The sequence below is a fragment of the Poecilia formosa genome, unplaced genomic scaffold (genome assembly GCF_000485575.1).
Source record: "Poecilia formosa unplaced genomic scaffold, Poecilia_formosa-5.1.2 Scaffold46, whole genome shotgun sequence".
NCBI classification, from domain to species: domain Eukaryota; kingdom Metazoa; phylum Chordata; class Actinopteri; order Cyprinodontiformes; family Poeciliidae; genus Poecilia; species Poecilia formosa.
The window spans coordinates 2,246,588-2,269,741 of record NW_006799985.1 but is presented as its reverse complement, the minus strand read 5'-3'; the positions used below and the strand labels follow the sequence as shown (position 1 = coordinate 2,269,741).

The 23,154-nt window shown below is 38.5% G+C and overlaps 1 long non-coding RNA gene across 3 annotated transcripts in view; it reads left to right on the top strand.

Annotated features, from left to right (window-relative positions):
* LOC103138096 (uncharacterized) overlaps positions 1–23,154 on the top strand; it is a 114,760-nt gene that overhangs the window by 80,137 nt on the left and 11,469 nt on the right. For 2 of the 3 annotated variants that reach the window (XR_001662113.1, XR_001662111.1), the window contains one exon: positions 712–940. The exons of the other annotated variant lie outside the window; for it this stretch is intronic. This is a non-coding gene — a long non-coding RNA (uncharacterized LOC103138096). The remainder of the gene's footprint in view (positions 1–711; positions 941–23,154) is intronic. 3 annotated transcript variants of the gene reach the window in all.

Here is a 23,154-nt window from a genome sequence, read left to right as displayed (position 1 = left end):
TTTTGTTTCTCACACTTTGACTCCCAACGTTCTCACTTTCTCTTCATAACACCGTCCAAAGCATGCAGGGTCAAAGTGGTGGCGGTGGTGTAATTTAAGTGGTGTATAGGGCTTATCACAGCCTAGCGTTCAGCTGTGATCTCTGGCCCTGAGCAGCACCTGCTCGTCACAGCAGATCTCACCTCCCACCTGCTGACGAGAGAAACTATGCTGTCTAATAACTTTAGCGGCGGCTCTCTGCCTCCTTTTCCATGACCACTTAACCCCTGACATGGCCTTTTAAGTAAAGGTCTGGTATGTGTCTGCCAGCCTTAGCTTGCCAGGCGCCTTTGTACCTTTAAAAGACATGCGGTCTTCTTCTTGCACTGCCACAAAATCTGCTTTAAACTGCATTCAGAAAGACTTGCTAAACATCCTAATATTGTTGTCATAAGTGTGATTCAGTAATTTTTGTCAAGTAATTGTTGTTTTTAAGTTGTTTTCAGACGTCTACATATTGGTTAAAAAAATGAGCAAACTGGAACTTCTCTTGTTTTGCAGCATAAATGTAAGATGAAGTACATATTACCATAGATGAACTAAAAGTTTATGAAGCTTTTAAAGTTCAGGGGCATGTTTGTAGTGTGCATGCAGATGTAATCCAAAATGGCTGAGATTGTTTGGGCTTAACCTCTCAAACTCTGATCTGCTTCTTGTCTTTCTGCACTTCAGCAACCTCACTGCTACACCCCCCACCCAGTTGTCTGCCAGCCCAGTCCACAGTGAAAAACTTCACCTCTCCAGGCGGCCTAAGATGGATGTTACTGGGTTACATGAAGAGCACAGTGACCCTGGCTTCTTAGACATCATTTATCCTACACAGACCCATGCAGATGCATGCATGTAATCCCTCTGAACGACTGAATCCAGAGGAGTTCAGAGGAAGCTCCTTCTGATTGGGGTCAGCTACTTTTATCTTTAGTCAGTCTGACCTTTAGCATTTGTCAGGTTATTCTAAAACATCACAACAGTACAAAACAACTTTTCCAGCTTCATTCTCTTACTAGTTTAGTTGTATTTTGTGATGTCCTGGACAAAAAGCCAGAAGACACGTTTTTCTTTTTTTTACCCAACTGAAAATTAGTAAATGACTTCTTTTAAATTTGCTACTCAGTCATAAGAAAAGAAAATAATTATCAAGTGTGTGATAACTTTTAGATTAAGGTTTCTAAAGTCAGTTGGTCCAAGGGCACCACTGGGTTTACCATCTGCTCCAGACCTGGATGTCACGATACACCAGTTCTCATCATAAATTTAACTTTGTGGATCACCAAGAGGATACCTGCACTGGCAAAACTAAACTCCACCTAAAGGACTGCTGCAGAGGTCAGGAAAAACAGTCAAATATGGAAGCATAGGGCAGGTTCTGATGTGGAGTTAATATTAGAACAGACCTTTTATGTAGTTCAGGGTGAAGCAGTGTATACTTGGTTACTTTGACACAATGTTGACAGAAAATCCCATGCAAATTTACTCAAAGTAACATTTTTATTGCCCTGTCAGAGTTAGATTTGAAATTATAATCATGTTTGTTTCTGATTGAAAATGAGACCAATGTCTCTCAAAACACATTAAAACAGTACAAAATATGTATACATTTTTAAACAAAATCTTTTATTACACATTTTAATTTAAAAGTATGTCAAAAAGTGGTCATTCTTTCTTCCTTCTTCCATGTACTGAAACCCTATTGCAGCTGAGCACAGGCTTGTCTCCCTTTTAATAGTGAAAAACGAGAGCTGTCATGTCGTAATCATATAATAACCGTGCACGGTGTCACTTTCAGCAATTAATGGAGACACTGTGACTGGGTTACGTAAATCCTGGCTAACTTGGCTCCAGCTGGGTGAGGCAGCAAAAGAGTGTTGCAGAAGCATATATTATGATGTGTTCGTTTTATTACGTCTGGTTTTAATAGTGTTAGTGGTAGGGTTATTTGTTGCATGACCAGTAAAAGACTGACCAGCTCAGTGTTTCACAATTTTGCGGAAGAGCCTCGGTTCACTCTTAATTAGAGTATTACTTCATTTCAGCAAGATATTTGTAAACTTTTAAATTCCATAGCTATTTTATCCCCAAGTTTCAACCAAGCAGAGTTCAGAAGTGGAGCATTGTAGAGTCCCACTTCCTTCTTTATAGCCATGCTGTTGTAGATTTGCTTTTTGAATGAGAACGTTATCTTTTTACAGAGCCTGGTTTCAGCTCTGACAGACGCCTTAGCCTTTGACTTTAGAATATTTTTCTATATAGTGAAGTCGTAGTTTGTTTGAAAGACACAAAAGTCCTCAGATTCTATAGCGATAAAAACAAGCCTTTGCTAAAAAGTTGCCGCCATGTTTTTGCACTGATGATTTTATTTTATTTTATTTTTTATTTTTCATTTTTGGTCTTCACAAAGATGTTTTAAAAAACGTCCAGTTTTTCATTCCCAAATTGTGTTTTTGTTTGTTTTGTTTTTGTTTTAAAGGAGATTTTTGTGCTTTTTTTCTTAATTAACTTACAGGATTTTGTGTCGCAAGGGATCTTTATCAGCAGCAATCAGACAGGACATATACAGAGGGAGAAGTGGAAAAGACATGCAGCTAAGATCTGAGGATCGTCAACCAAACCACAGACAGCTGTGTACGAATACTCACTCTTCCGCTACACCACAGGCCCTTAAATGAATTATCATGGCACATTGCACATATATTTGGTTGAACTTGCCATGTTAAATTTGCTTCTGACTTGAATATGGCTTGTTTGTTTTTTTTTCCCACATTGTAGAGACTATGGCTGACTTGGACTTGAATTGGGTTCTCGTATGGATTCCGTGTAATGTTTCTTCACAGTACGTGCCCTGAAGGAATTGCCAGAAGCTTCTAAGTTTGTTTCTATTAAATGCTATCACTGAGAAAGCATTTACAGTAAGTCAGCAAGAGACTGCTGCTTTGACAGAAATGTGCACATTCTCTTCTTATAGGCTGATTGATTTATTTACCCAGGGCATTCATGGACCCTTGGTTATTATTGACTTATAACAACTGGTTCATGTTTGCTGTAGCTTCACAATAATAACCTCGCGTTTATCTCTCGAACTGAACTCTGTATGACTTTAGATTGTTTCAGAATAAAATAAACCTACAGCACACAATAGAAGACATTACTTTAAAGACAACATATTTACAAAATATTTTTAAAATAGTAAACATTATGCCATAACAATTTTCCATATAATCCATTGTAGTTATTAGGAGTATTTTTTATTTTTATTTTTGCATGTTGAGCCTAGCAATAGCTGAGTACGATAGATACTATTTTAAATGTTAATGTGCTGAAATAGATCTAAGGATAACCTTTTGCATCTGTAGCTGTGCAGCGCTGACGGTTGAATAAATGCCTTGCATCTCTTGTAAAAATGCTGCTTTGGATTTTGGAACAGCTCTGGACTATGGATCCCAACTTTCTGGAAAAACATTTGTAACTCTACCCAGATTAATGGGCAGTGAGAGTTGTTAGTTTAGAATCATTGCCCTTGTCTCTCATCCTCACCATTTCGTTCCCAAACAGCTGAGCACTCCAGAGATGCATCTCCACAAAAGTTCAGCTTTCACAGAAGTGATCATGTTCTCCTTTGACCTGTTTATCAACTGTGTTTTGCGAACAGCCCCAGACTGCCTCTTGCTTTCTTATTTCCAAAGCACTAAGAGACCCCATATCTGCACTTTGAGTTTTTATTAAATAAATAATGACACTGTAAAATTTGTTGAGTGTCGCACGTAATCTGAGGTGGTGTTTATCCAATTTTATGGCCTGACACATTTTTAGGGCTGCAGAGTTTTTAGGTAGGCTCTCGCATTTCAAACCAAATATTTAGTCTACCTTGCGTTGCATGCGTTCATGGGTGGAAAGGTGACTGGCATCGCTGCCATTATAATAAATATTGCAATTATTAAACTAAACTTAGATGAGAAGGTGTAACATTTCTCATACAAATAGACTCCCCACCTCATGAGCTCCATTTCTTAATGTAGCATCAAATTTCTAGAGAAGCACACTTTCAGTAAGCTGAAGCATCATTCTGCTTTGTCACCGTCTTTCTTAAATGATTTACTTAAGAAATGAAGGCATATTTTTGTTTGTTATATTGTAAATCAACGTTAACCATTTTGTGTAAATCATGCCGAGAAGGTCCAAGAGCCATAGGTCTGGAGGTCAGGAGGTGGGGCTCTGAGCGTGCCCACAAGGCTGTTCTTTATAGACGGCAGACAGATGAGGTGAGTAGGGCAAGCTGTCAGCAAAACCAGAGAAATGCATACAGCAGTCTGCTCCTGCCAACCCCTCAGATTGCTTTAAATTCATTGGGTGTGGGCAGTGTCTGACTTTACGAGGTGTTGGGGTAGTATGAAGTTGGTTTGTGTGAAAGCAAGCAAATATTGATGTATTTTTTTCACCACCTCTCTACTGAAGCACTTCAAGGTTTAGTTTGGAACCTGTGAATAATCTTAAACCAGTTCTTTGTGTTTAAAGAGCCAACTCTTGACTATCTCTTTGTTGATGTCTGTGTAAGGAATGTAGCAATGAAGTGGCAAGAAAAGTGTTTTTGCTGAATGAAAAAAGAAAAAAGAAACTTAAATTATTGCATGGAAATCAAAATCACTGGTACTTTTTTCCATTAGTAAATGTTTGATTATGCTTATTACTGGTAACAGTAGAACATCTTATATTTGGTTACATATTCAGAACTGGACAAACGCACACCTTGGCTTTTGGTTGTAGGAACTCATAGGGAATTTCTTGATTTACAACAATTAGCTTCAGAGAAATTAAACTTTAGAAACAGTTGTAGTTACTGCACTGAGACAAAACTGAAGTTAACATGTGTCCTACTTTTTTTTTTTTTTTTTTTTGCCAAATTGAACGAACATATATAATGTACGGACTACACCATGTATTCAGATTAAATCCACATTTGCATTATTACACAGTATTGATAGAAGTGATGTGTTCAGAATGCTTTCATTTCAAGACTTATCATTTTCAAAGCTTTTTCTTTCCAATCATGTTTAATCGCAGTATGCATATTGATTTTGATCGTTCTCAACCAACTGTGCCACAGAAATGTCCACTGTTTTGTTTTTGAAAAAATAATTAAATCAATCAAGGACAGAACGGAGTACCTTTGTTTGCACTAAAGGTCTTGTGTTAGTTTTTGCAGTTAATAAAGTTCAGTAAAATTTTAATAAAAGAAGGTTGTCCCCTTTTGTCCATAAAACACACATGCATTAAATGTCTCTGTGGCCTGGGTTGTACCCCTCTGAAGACTCATCATACTTTCTCTTTCTTCTGTTGGATCGTCAGTTCAGTAACAAAATGTGTTTTGTCAGAGGTATTGATGTATAATGCATTGGCATCAGTGAGCTTATTTCCACTTTAATATTACTGAAAACTTTTTTAATATTTAGTGATTTTTGCATAGATCTTTGTGACAGAATGAAAGTGTTACGGCAATGATCAAACAGCGTCTTGTTTCAGGTCACATCTCTTCTGTCTTTCTGTCAAAGCCGTTCCACAGAGGGCTGGGGAATGACAGAGTACTATTACTGAGGGGGGATTTCTCAAAAAATAATGCCAAATCACATGGCTTTTCCTGCTCCTCCCAGTCACTGTTGAGACGTGTCAGAAATATACGTCTGTCACAGTATCCCAAGGCGGACTCTTGATCCAACAACGAGCTGGTGCCTCTTGTCTTGTCACCTGTTATCTCTACCATGTTTCTGAGTGGTGTGTTAGAAAACACACAGCGTTCTTAAAAAATTCATGGAATGAGTTTAACAACGTGGAATATTATACTTTATTTAAGTAAAGAGCTGGGAACAAATTTAGATGGGATAAATAAGTCAGAATTGTTAGCAAGTTGACAGTTTAGCATCTTTTTCCTTAAAATCCAGAAGTTATTCACCTAATTACATTGGATAATAACTATGAGCTACCTTCCTCATGAAATTGTGCAATTTCTTGGTAGATTTTCTATTAAAAATTTAACAATGAACGTAATGACAGAAAGTAGTTTTTTTTAATAGAACTTTAATTAAAAATTATATTATGAGTATTTTCTGCTTTACAGTTCTAGAGACTGAAGTTTGCTATTCCATTGAAATGATTGAAATTCAGTTTATTGAAAACTGTCCAAAAACATTTTAAAGTTAAATTAGTCTGATGACTGAACTGTAAAAATTAAGAAACTGTTGTTAGAGGAAGCACACCTGTTTGTGTGTATTATTCTGCCAAGGTTATTCAACCTTTGTCTCCAATAAAATCTCTTTCCAGGGATTATCTAAACTTATAAACTAAACAGATTGTCTATTTAGTTGTGACACAAATAATGCAGCAAATCAGAGCACTTTCTTGCATTTGTTTTGTGTTCTCCTTACATAGTCTGCTTGCTTTATGTCTACATTTCGGACTTTTGTTTTGCTTTCGACAACATTCTTAATGCCACGCTGCCATTATTTTTAAATACTCCGGAGCCATTTTGTAACTGATACACTGCAACTCAAATGTTGAGGCAATGATCCAATTGTGACCTTCCTTTTTAGAAAATAAAATTTTAAAATGCAACGTTACTTGGTTCATCCTGTGTTAACCAAGGCTGAGTTCATTCATTGAATGAACTCTGAGCTGAAAAATAATGAACACGCAAGACAGTGGCATCACAATAAGTAACGTACCCTGTTCTGACAGTATGAATTCATCATCCTTCAGTCTAAAACACATGTACTATTTAAACCAGGAGCCCATATTTTACCATTTAAACTCATGCAACATTCTATACGGCAACATACATGACAATTGTGACAACGTATTTAATATTTGGTGAAATTGTACTTTAACTTTTCAAAAACAATTACCTACATTTTTTTTTAAAATATTGTGAGGTTTTTTTTGTTGTTGTTTTTTTCAGGAAAGCTAGAAGCTATACATAATTGTATAAAAACTTACGTAAACTTTAAAACTTTGCCCCTAAAATCTCAGGAAGCTGTCAGTTTCCTGTGGGGACAGAGGCGTCTTTGCCTAAGGAGTTTGTCCATGACTTCACCACAGGTTTCCTCTTTTGACATCCTCTTTGACAGGCAGATTACTTTCAGTTATAAAACATCTTTGTAGGTACAAGCATACAGTATGTATTTTGGATTAACGGGGAGTGATAAATGTGTAAAGAGCAGTGTACTCCGTAAACCCTGAGAGGGCCTGTGGTGAAACGCTCAAGGTATGGATTAGCAGAGAGCTTGTGGCAACATAACATCGCCTACAGGTGTTCCAACGTCGACTTGTGTGTGTGGCTTTCTGACATTGAAGTATCCTAACGCACTCTAAGTAGCAATAATTATGAAATAAAATTGTTTAAATCATTACATGATTAAACTATGTTTGCAATGTTTGACTTGAAGCATTTATGTACACGCTCTGCCTACGTCTGTCACTTCCAGTCAGATTATCAGCATTTGCTTTCAGAATTTTATTGAAAGTCACATTCCTGAATCTGTCATATTGGGTCCACTGAGGTAAACAGTAACGCCCCACAGGCATACCAGTCAGCTTAGACACACCACAAATATCCACCCGGAGATATGACACAACCCCAAAGTCAGGAAATAAAATGCCTCCTGACTGATATGATTGTTTCTTTGTTTTCCTCTTTGTCTCCTTTGTTTTTCTTTCTTTCTTGCTCACTCACCTCTCCCCCCACCACCTCCCTCTGTCAGCGTTCCCGCAGATTCCCCTGCTGTCGGCTCTCGTCACATTCCCCAATCTGTTAGCCTTCTGATACCGGGGCCAGACTTGAAAGGAAGTCTTAGGGACGAGAGCTTATACACTGTGCCAGATTTTGTTAAATAACTACGAGATGTTGGTGCCAATTCATTGGTAATTGTCCCTCCTGGCACAGTCTGTTGAAAGTCCTGGAGAAGCCTAAGCTCAAGATCACTGCAAGTGTTAATCTTCTTATACTTAAGGTATCAGGTTTTCTTTTGATGTCGCTAAACATGTTGACTCCTATCTCAGCACAGAAGGCAATCCAGACATAGCTATGAGCGAGATGGGGGTTTGTCTGCCTTCGTCTTCCAAGAATCTTATGGTTTGTGTGTTCTTTTCCCATAGCGTTCATTATGCTGCTAAAATAATTCAGCAACGAAATGAGAGGGAGAAGAAAAAAGGAAGAACAAAATTGATTCAATGCTAATTGTCTTTTCCTGGGTGCAATTGGACTTGCTCTTGTTTGGTGTAAAATGGCTGGATTCATTTTTAATGAGGTGAAATCCTGTTGCTCAGACAAGTCGGCTTGATAGCCCAGGGTTGTTCTTTAAACATGTTTTGTCAGGGAGCTCCTTCCAAGATCAACAGAAACGTCGCTTGTCTCAAAGTATAAATGATTAAATATCTAATTCTTCCCTGACCTACAGGCATGTTGCATTAGTTTTAGGTTCACATAAACCACTTGTGAGGTAGAATGTGTGTTTATACACATAGTTGCTGTGTTGACCACACAGATCCATGTGCAAGGGAATCTGCCCAAGGGAGTCAGGTGGACGAGTACAGGAAAGGTGCGCTCTCCCGAGGCTCACACTCTTTGGCACGCCGAGCCTCCCTGAGGTGCTCAGGTGAGACTCGGTGATCAATCACTGATGCTGTTTGTCAGATGAGATTCTCCCATTAGTCAGTCAGTCACTCACTCGGGCAGGGCCTCAGGTGGTGGGTGATAGTGCAGAGGCTGTGGGATCAGGGCGAGCTCCCACATGTACAGCTACACTGATCTCACACACAGGTGGAGATTTGTCATGGACTGCAAGGAGCTCATCTGTGATTGAATATTGAGTTTGACTGTGACACACATGTAGAAAGTCAAAATAGCAACTGCATCTAGGGTTTATCATAGGTGGTACAAAAAAACGTGTTTGTGTTATATTGAACTTACACACAAATATAAAAACCATTTACTCCTCATGCTGCAATCAAAATCAAAGTGTCTTTTGCCTGGAGGGATTCTTTAAACTCCATGCATGCTCCAAGATTTATGGGAGAGTTTAAGGCCTAATTGTGCAAGTTTGTTATTGAAATAAAAAGCCTGGTGGGAACTGAGCTGAGACATGTCTTATCAATTCACCTCTGCGTCTCTCCTTTCTTAAAATACTTGCCCAATCCAACCTGTGCTTTGCTGTAATTTAACTTTTGATTTAGAGCTGTTTGTCTCTGGCAGCCTGTAATGACTGGCTGTGAACAAAGTGGTTGGTGGCGACTGGGTGTTATAACGTCTGCTGCGCGTCAGAGAAATGTGACCCAGCACGGTCATTAAGTTTGACAGATAAACAGAAAGGCACATCTTTGGAAGCTTTAGACTTGCGGCAGACCTGATTGAAGGTCATGCAGCATGCTTTCCAAGTGCTTTGCAAATGTACTTATATGCCTTGAACATTTTTCACAATTTGTCATGTTACAAACACAGACTTTAGAATTTTTACTCTCATAAAAAAGCTTTTAGAAAAACCGTTCCATTTTAGTTCTGGTTTTATGATGGAAGGTAACCCTGTCTCCCATTTTCAAGTCTTGAAACCACTGACAGGTTTTCTTCCAGGAACGTCCTGTTTTAGCTCCATCCACATCTTTCCATCCACTCCGCTTCCCCGTCCGTGCTTAACTAAGCGAATCCCTCAAGTATAATGCTTCCACCATCAACAATACTTGAGACAGAGCACCTTCTTCTCAAGAGTTTGTTGTCTTCCCTATGTGGCTTATGGCAAACTATAAGCATAACCTTTTCTGTTAATATACCTTCTTCTTACCACTCTTCATAAGCATAGTATCTATTTAATGCACATCTAGCATTTAGGACAATTCTGCAGCTGTGTGTAACATATTGTTGGATAATGTAAACCTGTCTGTTGTGTTCTTTCCTTTTTGATGCTGAGTCTTTACTAATGGTCTTTAACAAGCCTGAGGCCTTCAGAGAATAAATGCAGGAATACTAAGATTGAACTCCAGACACATGGACTCTTTTTACTGAATACGTCTGAAGACATCTGCTCACAATAGATTTCATTTAGAGTGAAAGGGGTTTTAGGACAAGAACACAGTACACTTTTTGAGATTTTATTTGCAAAAATATTTGGACCATGAATTATTTTCCTGTTACCTCAGTTATAAGTTATTTGTGCATCAATAAAATATATTAAAATCTGTGGCGGGGATGTGATAAAATGTGAAAAAAAGTCACTGGGATATAAATAAGTTTGCAAGGCACTTTACATGTGTCGGTACCAAAAGCCAAATCCATTCTTGGTCAGTGTGTGATGAACAAAACCCGCTCCCTGAAGTTCAAGTGGTGCTTGGTGGGCAGCCTTGCATCAGTCAAACCCACAGGCTGCCCGGGGGTCAAAGCAAAGCTGGCACTTAAAGTTTTAACACACAGTCAGCACACATATTATCCTGCTAATGACGGAATTACAGCTCTGACTCACCATGTAGCAACATGTAAGAGATGGGAGGACGGCAATAGATTATCGTCTGAGAAAAAAAAAAAAAAAGGCACTCCAAGCAAAAGCAGCTGCTGCCAGGGAGGAAGAGAGCAAGAGTGAGAAGAAAAGGTGGAGATGGACATAAACTCCCAAGAATGAAGGTTTAGATGATTGTAATTATGATTCTCTATAAAACACTCAGTACTGTCATTATCATTGAGTCATATGTCCATGCGAGTGAAAGGGGTGTTTAAATGGATGTGTCATCGCTGTCTGAGGTTGAGAAGGGAAAGAGAGGTTTATAGTGGAAAGGAATAAGATACACAGACTGTCTTTTAAAATTGGCACTGTCGATATACAAGTATAACAGATCCAAAAGGATGTAATGGATTATGGTGACTCATTGTGTGGAAGTGTGAAGGTTTGTGTGGGGGTTTATGACTCCAGTGTCCAGTATATCCATTGTTTTCTTTGGTTTCTAAATGCTTATGTTTCTCACATAGTTACATGTGGATTTGTTTAAATGTTTATAGGACTGTATGGAGCTGTGGGTGGATATGTTTGCGTGTGTGTGTGTGTTGAAAGCCTGAAACGTCTGCGGTTCAATATGAGAAAGCTGGATGTGCACATGCAGGGTCGATTGATTTCAGTGTTGTGGTCCCTCTGTCTAAATGTTGTGGCCACCTTGTTTTCTTACTTTGGTTTCAGAGTGAAATTTGGAAAAAATAAAAAATCCATATTTTCAATGGCAACTCTGACAGAGCCAACAAAATTCACAGGGTGCTGTATTTTTATCCTCTTCGGGTAATGGAAGTTCCAGAAGACAAAACAGTTACAGAAAGCGGTGCAGAGACTGGAGGGCGGGGGTAGATTGTGGTTAAGAAAGCCATATTGGACATCTAGCCATTTGGGAAAAGTAACTATGAGAAGTGCTCCTCTGCCTGTGCACTCTCCACAAAACATAAGCCTTACAGCAGTGTGCAGGATGCATGTCGACTTTCTTCTGGTGAAATCCAATCATGCCAGGTCTGAATATTCTCAAGCAAAATGGCTCCAAGTTTAATTACACTTTACATGCTGTATGACAGTTTCCATTGTGAAAATCTCAGCCAAACAAGGCTGCGCTAAATCGTCTAGGCATCCTTATTCACACTGGAGTCAGTGTGCCGAGACAGGAGGGAAGGGCCCTCAACAAGAGGCCCTCTTAACTGCTCTATTATGGAAACACATACCTGCAGTGAAGGAGTCACCTGAGACCCAAAAAGCAGGTAGCGCTAAAGGCAAAAAAGTTCCTATGTGTTTTTTCCCGGCAGCACCGTCTTGTACTTGATGTTGTCGAACTGTTATGGTTCCAGTTCTATTGTGTTGTTAGTGGGGCTCATGAGTCATGAGGAGATTATATGATGACCCTGTAGCCGTGGGCTTAGTTGCTGTAATGTATATCAAAGAGTCCCTTCTTCAATCTGGGTTTGGCGAGACAAAGTTTCACATAAAATACCACATTAAGATTGATAAAAACACTTTAACTATCTGTGACATTTAACACATCCCAGGCATTTAACTTGCTTCGCATTAGCAGTACCCAGGTTTAATTCAGAGCTCATCCGTGCAACCTCCTTTCCCTTTAGTGGGAAAACAAAGGAAACAGGAGCCCCTCTTCTCAGTTTGATCACTCCGGTGGTGGGAGAGCTGGAACCAGGCCTTCGAGAAATTCCTTCTTCAAACCACCATGACTGAGTAGATTAGACTCCCATTCGTCGGCAAACAGTCTTAATTTCCAGAAGATATTTGGGGCGTTTAATTCAGAAACAATGCACAGCTGAGGTTTGAGCCTGTTATTTTACTGCATGGTTTTGTTACTGCCATACTAAACATTTTTTTGTTAAAGAGGAAGCATATGAGTGGCACCCTGAAGCATGTTCAGATTTTACTAAATACACTGGTGTCAGGCATAATTACTCTCCCAGTTGACTCTTTTTCTTCTGTACACATTGAAGTCAGGGGAATAAAATCTGAGTAACATTCTTTTGTGCGTACCGGTGCAGCCTTTGTTGAAGCCATGTCATCAATGACACATGGCTATATGCATATTTTATTGGGACATGCATATTTTACTGTGTAATCCCTGGCACAACATTACTTTGTTCAAAGTATGTGGAGAGGCTTGATAACACTGTTTCTTTGACTGGATTATGTTATGTTGGCTATAGTAAAGTTGGGTAAATAAAAAATTGCAGACAACATTTTTTATTAGCTGTTTTAATGCTGTAAAACTGTAGTAATGTGTGTTTGTGCTTCAGATGATGGTCAACAGTGAAATAAAGTCTCAAGCTGGTGCCAGACTGTTTCCTGTCTTGTTTTGTATGATAGTGTTTCTTTAAAAATGTGTATTACAAATGTATCTACAAATGATGGGCATTTTGTGTTTTTAATGTGTTTTGTGCTGTCTTTGAATTATGTGTGTCGCTTCCGTTGATATTTAATGTTATAGTTGGATTATTCTTCTGAAGTTTGAGCTGTAGATTTGTCTGTTCTGATTTGGTGGCTCTAGTGTGACATCAAAAGCATTTGCCCCATGAAAAATGTATTTTCTTTTTCTCCTTTGTCACAATTAGACAAATTTCAGATCATCAAACTAATTATAGCATCAGACTAAGTTCTAAATAATTATTTCTGTTAATGGATAAACCCATGGACACCAATCTGACAAAATCTTAACTGCCATGAAGCATTTACCGTAAGAGGTATTGAAGTAATTAGATTGCTATGGAAACACTTTTGGCTCATCTTAGCTTGTAAAATTGTTGTAATCTTGCCACACTGGATAATGTTTTGAACCTCTTTGAGGCCATGCCACAGAATTCAGTTGTACTGAAGTCCAGACATTGACTCAGCCATTCTGAAACCTGTAATTTTGTTTTGTTGGGTTTTTCAGAGGTGAACTTGCTGCCGTGCTTCATTGTCCTGCTGCATAAGACTTGCACACTTTACATATAGATCACAAACTGATGGCCAGATATTCATGGTAAGGATTTTCTAGAGACAAGCATCTTGGCTTCATCAGCTATTCCTTTCAGGCATGTCCTGAAACGGCACTGCTGCCCCAGACTGTCACACTGACGCCCAAAATGTTTAACTACGGGTCTGAAGTTCTTCTTCCCCTGTCATTCAGTGATGAATTTATAGAAAATATAAGTCATTAATTGATACAATTAGTGCTTTCTGTCTTTTTTGTGACCAACTGGTCCTTCTGTTAATGTGTTTGGTTATCTTTCGGTGTGACAAAAAAAAAAAAAAATTGTTTTTAGGTTTTTTTGGGGTTTTTTCTGATGATGGTACTTTCTACAGTGTCAACAAAAGGAGTGTTTTCTTGTAGCATCTTACACTATTGAAATGACAAAGATATGCAATAGTTTTATGGAGTATTAAATACATGATGTAACAGAGCAATTTAGTATCGAGTAAACTGGTTTTGGTTAGTTCTATTTACTTTACTGTTGCTCTTAAAATTACTATAAAACCTGTACAATGTCATTTAACGGCTGCCACAGTGGAGAACTTCAGCTTAAATGAAATGGCGTCCCAGAATGCACTTATTTACGAAACCCAACAACTTTGAGACTGTGGCAGACTATACAGGAGCTGAGTGAAGCCAAATGTGCTTGTGAAGCAAACATGATTGCATGTGGTAACTCTCTGCACTCACTTTGCATGGTGTTGTGGTTGAAAAAGTGATTATACCATGCCAGAGAAATGCTAATGTATGTGTTCACAAGAGACATAACATCCAGACACAATTAAAAGCACAAACAAGTGTCAGCCAGTGTTTGTGTTAATAAGCGGGTTCGCTCGGGAAGGGAATGAGGATGGAGAGGAGACGGAGGGAAGAGAAAGGGAGCGCGGTCCCTTGCACGTGTTGCCTGCACTCAGTGAAGGAAAGAATGGCAGCACTTATAAGTGGAGTCCAAATGGAAACAAGGAGGGGAGTTGTGTGTGAACACTGGGATAAATATCAACTGTTAGGCTACACAGCCTCCCCCCATGGTCCCAAACACCACCGCCCCCAACAGTGCCAAGCATCAAGTCTCGGCAAAGTTCATGGGAGCAACTTCAAGCATATCACTCACAACTAATAGCCCTCCGTATTCTAGCTACTCCTGCAGCCGCCACTTAATCATTGTGTTGTACTGTGGTACTCCGGGGTGCTGCTCGCGTTTTAGCCTCGCAAATAGATAAGAACTGAGTAAAAGTTACAGCACTGGTGAACAAACCATTATGTGTCTAAAGGGAGATTAGACATAATGATATAATTGTATCATGCGCACCCCTTCTTCATAATTCAAAGGCATCGCTGTTGGGTAATTTGCCTTGGAAAAAGTATTCATTCCTCCAAAACCTTTTCATATTTATATAATTTTAACCACAAAGTTAATTGGATTTAAATCGGATTTTGTACGAAAAACCAAGGCAAAGTAGTTTGTAAGAGCAAACATGCTTTTAAAATTTTTTAAAATAAAAAAAAAAATCTAGAAAGTTTAGTATAAGTTATATATTTATTTATCAATATGTTGTAGAACTACAGTTCTAGGGAGTTAAAACTATAGATCTTTTGGAGTATAGTTCTACCAACTTCTCACATTCAGATATTTAAATTTTCTGTTCTTTTGGAACACAGTTCAACCTCACTCAAGTTGAATGAGAGGCATTTGTGGACAGAAATGTTTACATTTAGTCACAGATTTAGAAATAGATGAAATGTAGACTTTAACTGGCCTGTTCTAACCTATGCAGATGGTTTTATCAAGACCATTACACTGTAGCTCTGACTGTGTGTTTCAGGCAGTTGCTGAAAAGTAAATTTCCCCTTAACTTTGTTGCAACCTTTAATAATTTTGCCCCTGTATCTATGAACATATTTGCATAAACTCTGATATAAATTTGTTCACAACTGAAGAAAAAGATCTGATGCTTCCACCATCATGTTTCTTTACGTGGATGTTGTGTTCAGTGTGATGTGCAGTATTAATATTCCACCCCACATAAAGAGTTTGCATGTTGGCTAAAAAGTTTTAATTCAATACTGGATCTCCTTATTTGCTGTGTTCAATGTTTGGCTTTTGTTTGATTGAGTCTTTCTTCTTATATTAAGGATAAAAACTAATGATTGATCATCAGATATAATTTTTCAAGTTAAAGCGACTTCAGAGCTTCCTACAATTTTATCCCAGACCAGTTCAGTAAGTTTCCTGGTCCTCAGGCTCATGTTTGTTCACTAATGTTCACTAACAAATCTCTGAGACCTTTGCAAAACACCTGTATTGATGCTAAGATTAAATTACACAATAATTAATTTTATGTTCTAATTAGGTAACCTCCAAAGACAGTTGGTTACACCGGATTTATATATAAAAAGAATGGAATACAAATACACTCACACCTTTCACATTTATGTTTATGTCCAAGAAACCATGTTTCATTTTTTTCCCACTTTACTGTAATGCACGACTTTGAGTGATGTGAAATGAAAATACAATACATGGACATTTGTGGTATTAATTTTTTTTTTTTTTTTTAATGGAAAGGTTAAATAAATATTGACAGTTTTGCAAGGCACTGCACATACTTACATGTATGAAGGAACATAGAGATGCTGTTATTTTCAGATTTTCTTGAAACAGATGTTCGGTAAAGATGAGTCAGTAAAGTTTTCTGATGTGTGTGCGAAAGAGTTTTTACTTATACATTATACATTTATACATAGCAAGCATACAGAATGAATAAACATCTATTACTCAGCATTTTCACACTGGTCTGATTTCCGTTGGCAATTATTGGAAACTTTGACGATGGATCAACAGAGATGAAGTAATGATAAGGGATCTAAAATATGTACGAGCTACCCAGCTCTTCACCTGCGGGCATTCAGTTTGTTTTTTTTTAATTTACTGGTATTGTTTTACTGTGACATTTTTAGTTGGAACAGGGGATGATCGTGCCAGTTTGTAATGTCTTTTCGCCTACGGTTAAAACAAGGCTCACCGCAAATCAAAAACAGATCCTACACTTTAAACACTGTTGCTCATGCATTGAGGGGGCGGGAGGAAGGATCACATGTCCCGTTCATGTGTTGCCAAAACACAAAGTGTCTAAAACTCTTCCAAGATTACAGTCTGAAATAGCTCTGGCTGTTCTATCTGTCGCTCTTCAAAAGTTTAAACTTTTATTGTTGAATTCACTCAGGCTCAGCCAGCCTCATGAAAGTGGGTCTACTTAACATTCTTTCAGAATTTGTCACATTACAACCACAAACTTCAGGAGGTGTTTTGGGGGTTATGTTATATTAGGATTAGGACAAACTAGTAAAATAGAAGAAAAATTACATTTTTGCACAAATGTGCAAAATGATCTGTTTTTCCAGATCTAAAAATCTGAAAAGTGTGGTGTGCTTTTGAATTTGGCTCACGCTCAAGCAGATTTGAGAAGCATCTTTGAATATGAGCTCTGAAATCTCGCTGCAGCTTCTTGCACTTTTGGTTTGGACAAACGAGTCTCTCCTTTTCTGCTCAAGAAAGCCATCCCCACAGCATGATACTGCCATGATCGTGTTTCACTGTAGGAATGGCACGTTTGGGGTCATGAACAATGTTACTTTTTTGCTTGACATTTTTTTTTTTTTTGACTGTATGATTTGATTCTGGTCTCATTCAACCAGAGCACAATTTCCCACATGTTCAATGCCTCTTCTACAAGGTTTTTGCAATTGGCAAATACTATGTACAGCTTATTTACAGCAATAGTCTCTGTCAAAAAGTCTAGACTTGTATGACCATCCTGCCAACATATTTCCCGATGTGAGCTGTGGAGCTCTAGTATCTGTTGGCTGCTGCTTCTCTTATTAAAGTTGTCAGTCAGTTTACATGAACAATCATAAACATTGGAAGTTCTAAGTTTGGGATACTATTTTATAACATATTGTTATATAATAGTATCAGGAAATTAATGTAGACAAACACAATGCGTGGTATATGCTTCTGTGTGTTGGATTGTGTTGCTTCCATGCATGGCAAAACACTCTAATTGGACATTTTGTTGCTGATGAAAGTGTAGATGGAATACAGAGACACAGCTCTAACCTCTTCCATGCCACACACATGCACGGACCCTCTGCTTTGTGTTTGATCTCACAGAATATCAATTACTCCACTGTTAGTCACTTTTTTATGGTGCCATAATAGATTTTAGTCTTTGAAGATTTAAAAGCCTGAAAAAAAGTTTGCCTTTGTCTTGGGTGTGTCCCTTCCCTCAGTCACCGAGAGAGGAAGAAGCTCCTCATCACAAGGTCAAATCCTTAACTCATCCTGTGCTATTGATTGCTGCCGACTTACAAATCATATGTATTGATCAAAGCAGGGGTCTTACTGAATGTAGGGCAGACAGTAAAATCCTATCCATTTAGTCTTAATAGCCCACATTAAAGCAATTATGCACACAAATTAGGACTTTGTTACTGCACTCTTATTATAATCAATATTTTTTTTCCCTTTTCACTTTGCATTTAAATCCATTCAATTCTGATAATGAATCATGGCAGTACTTGCTATCGACTGCCACAGCTGGTACATTTGTAATTGGTTGGACAACCTTTTATCAGCTACTTTAGCTCTGTAGATAACTCTGCTGCAATCGATGGCATAATGTGCTTGAGATTTTTCTATGCATGTGTCAATACTCATGTATTTACTAATGACAGTGCAATCATAGATGACCCACTAATGTACTCACTCTGTGAGTCAATCAACAGGTCAAGGACTGAAGAACTGTCTATTTAAGTGCACTGCACAAAGAGAGCGTGAGCAAACCGTTTTTATTTTCCTCTTTGTTTTTAGGAAAGCCCAGGACAGTGTCTACGTTGCTCAGAGGCATATTAGTTACTCCTTATGACAATTTTGAAATGCATTATTCAGACAAAATTGATCTAAATGTAAACCATTTCAACAATTTTGTGTTCTGAACTTGTTTGTTCTCGTGCTCTGTTTATAGTGTTTTTTTTTTTTTTTTTAGTTGTCTCCAGAAACACCACCAAAGCCATGAAGAACTTGTTTGGGATAAGTAATCAGTTAAAGTGTCTATAAGTTGTCATCTTACAGCCAATGCATAATTATTAATCATATGAAAAATAGGGAAAACGGTGCATTGTTGAACAGTGTGGCATGCATTTAGTATGGTATCTGTGTAGTTATACAATCCACAGCTGTTACATTTGTGGACGAGTAAAAGTGAAATAAAACATTTTGGAAGCAAAATGCAAAGAGGAGAGCAAATATCTGGAAGAATGTAGTCAGATGAGTCAAATGTAACTGTTTGCTCTGTACTTAATAAACTATGTGTTATGGAATGGTTTAGGTCAGTTTTCATGTGTTTCAATGTGAAAGTGCAAACCTAGATCCAGTTGAGACTATTGCTGACATTTATTCAATCTTTATGAGCCTTTCCTACTTTGCAAAAAAGGATGAGTAAACATTTCAGGCTGTAGCTGTGAATCCAGGAAGAGCTGGTGGGTGGAGGCTTAGACTTTTCATATTTGTTTTTAAGTTCACTTTTTTTCTGAAATATCAAAAAGCATATATAATTGTCTTTACAGTTGACAATAAATTACATTGAGATTGAGTAAGAAGAATGAATATATATATTTTTTGACAGGGCAGTGTATATAGATTTTTAGAGCAAAATCTATATATGTTATTAAAAGTAAAATCTAAAAGACATCTAGTCATTCTTAAACCGTTTGACTTGTTTATGTAAATGTTGTTTGTAAATGCTTTTCTAACATTTATTCAGTCCAGAAAAAAAGAACAGAGAAACTGAGGCCATCACTCATTAAAATTCTTGCTTTACCGCACGATCCAAAGAGTATGATTATAAACTATCGATGATATATGCAACCGGACTTGCTGACTCTTTTTTTCAGCAGTGTGATTATAACTTATTGGTGATATATGCAAGTGAACTTCCTGACCGTTTGTTCAATGAGTTTCCGATACGAGAGGAGGAGTTTTTTTTTTCTTTCCATTTTTATTGTTTCAGTCCTGAAACTGTAATTTAAAAAAATGACATGACTGAAATTACATCCTATGAATTCTAACAAGCTCTGTAATATGAGGTTCTAACTGTTCCCATTCAGCATACAGAATGCAGTACAATAAGTCATATTATATGCATACTTGTCAGGGAACTGAAATGGTTTGTGAAGCAAAACATCCACTTAGGAGCTTGATTTTTAACTCCTTTTTTCGCTCTGTTGATTCCGCTTTTCCGCATTTGTTTTTGTCTCTTTTAAGGATGAAATGTGCTCATAAAAAATTTATTGCCATAATCTGCATATGCCGATCCCTCTGATTGGGTTGTTGTTGTCTCTTGTTTTGAGGAAAATGATTGAAAGCAATATCAGGAGGCAATGAGCGGATCTCAATTTCGTCCTTTGTGACGAATGCATTTCATCTTCTTTGTGTTGTGCAAAAGAGATTATCAGACCTAGAATAGCCTGTGCTTGAACCCCTCCATCCACTGTATCAAACAAAAAACAGACACCCTAGAAAGGCAATGAATATTTAAAGAATTTTAACTGCTAACATTTGATGTGAGACATGTAGTAGGCAAAGCACCACTAAATTTCCGTGGGTCTCTTACTAAGCTGCATCAAACAATATCAGTCTAATTGCAGCTAAAGTCCAAATTTTTGATTTACGATTTTCACAACTTCTGTTAGGCGCAGCATGCGAGGCGATGCGCAGAGCATTGAAGAACCAGGAACCGATGAAGTGCATGCACACTAGAAAGAGACAGAAAAAGAGCTTTCTCATAAAACTTATGTCATGAGACTCTCATTATCTAACGTTGGCACCCGAGAGATCAACACTGCCAAGAAGATACAGAGTTATAATTGCTTTTATTGGTTTATTGTGTGAGCGAAGGAGCTCTTTGATGTATTTAAGGGACTGAGCTAATGAATAAGTAAATGCAGAATCCAGTCTATCCAGGGAACTGATCTCAAAGGGCGTGATGGTGGGGTTGGGGTGGTGGGGGGTGTTAGCACTGGTTGGGAAGGGGGAAGCGACTGGAGTTGCAACAATGCGTTCTTCAGTTGCCAAAAGATTGTGAACAAGCTCGAACTCAATCAAGCAGAATGGAGCAAAGAGCGGCAGGTAGGAATGCACCGGGTGCAATTAGGTGAAAGCTTCCCTATGCAATGCTGAGCGGAGAAATGCGTGACTCTGGACTTATTGGAGCTGGCTGGGCAGTGGGATGAGGAGGTGGGCTTACTTAGCAAATACGTAGATGTGCTTTTGACCCCAAAGTGACCTAATCACAAACCCACTATCACAAACAGACACACACAAACACACACATATTCCCTCTCTGCCCTGGCTGTCGTTAATCATCATTTGTGATGAGAGCAGGCCTTGTTGCCGCTGAATAATAGAACATGTGAACACTTCTACTTCATTTTTCAACATGTTGGACACTTCCTGTGTAAACTGTGTTACTTGATGATTTTTGGTGGCTCATTAATTAGTCTCTCTGGCCTTTGTGTTTGTCGTTCTTCAGGACTCACAGACTGTTGCGGGATGAGGTCGGAGATGATGCCCTGCAGAACCCCTCTTCCTGGTTTTCCCACAAAAGTGATCAGACGGTGAACGTTGAGCGTGTGCCTCCCTGTCTGCAGGTTTTCTTGCATTTTCAGCTTAACCTTTTACTAAACCGTTCATTATGCATCAACTCGGCCCACAGACCGCCTGCCACATTCTCATGCCCATCAGGTCAGTCAGGTTAACAGCCAAAGGGAGGCTGGGGGCAGGAGGGCAGTGCTATCTCATCTGCACCCCTCTGTCTGAAGCCTGCGCAACACATTTGCAGATAGAGAGGGAGAACTATATACTACAACCGTTTGATGAGCAGCAGGGCAATAAATTCATTAATCATCATTATATGCCTCATCAAACTCTTTGCCAGACTCTCCATGGGAGTTACACAAATTAGCCAGTGAAAAAAGCAGTCATTTTAGAGGAGCTAGGTAAGTGCTTTTTGATTGCTTTCTTGAACAATGCTTCCCCTGACAAGCTAATAAATCAGATCGTTCTATACTTAAAGTGCAGCTACTGTGAACCCAATCTGAGCTCCCCAAACAAAAAGGGAAGCTGTGTAGGACGAGGGGTTTTACCACAGACGGAGCTCTTTCACTGATTTGTTTTGGATTCCTTTTCTTTATTCGGCAACAAAGAAGTCTGGGTACAAAGCTTTTGATATCTGAATGAACTGCTGTTAGGTCTCCAGATGCAACAAGGGATTTTCTCACTTCAGATCAGAATAACCTCATGTTTGCCTTGAAATGAGAAAAACCAAGTCAACAGTGACCATATGGTGCAAAATTTCAATTAGACTTTTCTACTTCCTCTCTGTTCTTTATTATAAGCTGCTCCGGTTTTATATACATACGACCTAAAGTGGGATGCATATAGCTGCACACTGCAGGCTTTTGTATGCACAGAGAATCTTACCTGGCAAGTGATGCATACCTACTACAGTGAGCATATCCTTCCATCCAGATGGCCATTCCATGCTAGACCAGCAAATCATCCATCAGACTGGAAGTAGCTCCTTTTATTGAAAATGAGGTCAATAGATGTCTTGAGCCTTGTTTTAGGCTGGCCGTGCGAGCCTGCTTGAGGTGTTAGCAGTTCTCGTTTAACGAGTGCGATGGGACATCTCGATTGGGAAGGATGCAGTTGGCAGAGGGGGTTAGTTAGGGGTGGTCTCTTATCTGTTTACAGCCCCTCTCTGATGAGATTACCTATTGGAGTTGGCTGTAAACCACACTGTTCATCAGTGTGCAGCAGCACACTCCCACTGGCTGCCAGTCACTGCAGCTTTTTCATCATGTTTTTGTATTTTTTAAAATGTTTTGTAGGAGATTGTCAGATTGGGGCTACTACTAATTTTAAAACAAAAAGCCATAATTTCAGAGGTTTTGGTATGTTTTACTATGGCAAAACTTGAAATGAAGGACAGATTTTAAAACAGCCTAATAATTTATAAATGCATGTTTTTTTAAGTACAGTACAATAATACTAAATAATGAGTAGGTTTGATTTGCTGGAACATACTTTGTTAGCCTTGGCTACATTTAGCCTTGATGGTTTGTTTTTTTCCCCTAATGTTTGACCTCAGTGATCCTGGTGTCATTTGAGACTGAGTCACTGAATTTCAAAAGAGGAGAGGCACTGTGGAAGACAAAAAGAAATGTATTTTTAAACAAATAAATGTTGCAACTTTTATCAAATCCTCAGCAGGAGGTTTTCTGGAAAGTCAATTGCAATGAAGGTTGCTGAGATTCCTTCATAGAAAGTTATTTACTAATTGACATTATTGTTGAATTTGAGTGCCTGATACTGAATTTCTTTCTGTGTATTTTCATCTGTAATTTATCATAATTTTCTATCTTAAATTCATTCTTTAAAACTGAGTGGCCACCACAGTGTCCCACCCGAACCCAATCCCCTCAGAAACCCAAGGAGATACATATTTTAAAACCGTTCTCTAATGTCTGCAAACAATCAGAGACATGAAC